Source organism: Hippocampus comes, unplaced genomic scaffold (genome assembly GCF_001891065.2).
Source record: "Hippocampus comes isolate QL1 unplaced genomic scaffold, H_comes_QL1_v1.1 scaffold315, whole genome shotgun sequence".
In the NCBI taxonomy this organism is placed as follows: Eukaryota; Metazoa; Chordata; class Actinopteri; order Syngnathiformes; family Syngnathidae; genus Hippocampus; species Hippocampus comes.
In genome coordinates this window covers 50,596-51,920 of record NW_017805539.1, presented here as the reverse complement: position 1 = coordinate 51,920, position 1,325 = coordinate 50,596, and positions in this window count along the sequence as shown.

Here is a 1,325-nt window from a genome sequence, read left to right as displayed (position 1 = left end):
GTTACGAAATGCGTCAACAGGAAAATATTGCCTCTTGTTACAAGAGAAATTTCAAAATACGTTCACCGGTCGTACGATTGCTCACTATGCTGACGTTTGCCTTGGACATTTTTGAAGGCTTGTTAAAAGTCAACAAAAGCAAACGTCCTTGCATCAGTTCTTTACACAACGCCAGGCAAAAAACACTTCTGAGAGATGACATGAACTAAAAAGGGCAAAAAACGATGAGGGCCTAGTTAAAAGTTAAGTGACCATCATTTGTATTCTTTATTCTTTGTTTTTTACATTGTGCACAACTCTTATTTATTGTGCCATAATCTAATTGTAGCATGTATTTGTGACATATTTTGATGCATTTTTATGCTTTCGAAAACATTTTTGTCTTAATTTTGGGGGGGGGTGGAACGGGTTAGCGCATTTACATGGAAAACGTGTCTCTACTTCCAAAATTTTCTACTTAAGAAATCTCTTCCAGAACCAATTAATTTTGTAAATACAGATACGATTGTATCTGTAATCTCTCTATCTACTTAAGAAATCTCTTCCAGAACCAATTAATTTCGTGAATACAGATACAACTGTATCTGTAATCTCTCTAAAAAAATAAAAAATGTCAACTAAAATGCAAATAAGTTTTGAACTTAACAGCAAACGATCGCCATGTCATGTGTAAAATAACACACTTTACATAGAGCTGTCAATACCCACCTATAGTGTCAAAAATCATCTCTGTAAAAATAAAGAACAATAGAAACAAATTAACCTCGACATCCCGTAAACTTCAATACTCCACGCCCTACAAAACCATCACTTCCCCATGTTGACTTTGAAACGTGTTGACGATGGATGACGTCGCACTTTCACTGTCAACCGTCGACGATACTACACCACCCTTCCAGTTTGACCAAACCCGCGTGCTACCTGTTATGCTGCTGTGTTACAAATCAGTGGACATTCCTTCTGAGGGCGGGGGATGGCGTTTTCCATCGCATCCCAATGTAAACTACTCTGCCAAACACGCAACATGCCAGCGTAACTGTGTTTTGGAAGCGTGTCGTATGTGTTATTCCGCTTAAGTTATGTTGTCGAGGGGTGTGTCTAATTGTTTGCTTGTGCCTACAGATCTGTGGCTTTAGGCTTGGCGGCACATGACTTATCACATCGGTGTTATTTTTAGTGTGCCTGCGTTTTTCAGATGACCTTAACTGGTGAGTTAATCTACTCCACTTTTTTTTTTCTTAATTTAAAAGATAAGGATGAATTGCCGTTCTTTTGTCTTGACTTGTTACTCCAATGCAAGAGCTGTATCCCCCCGCCCCCCCCCC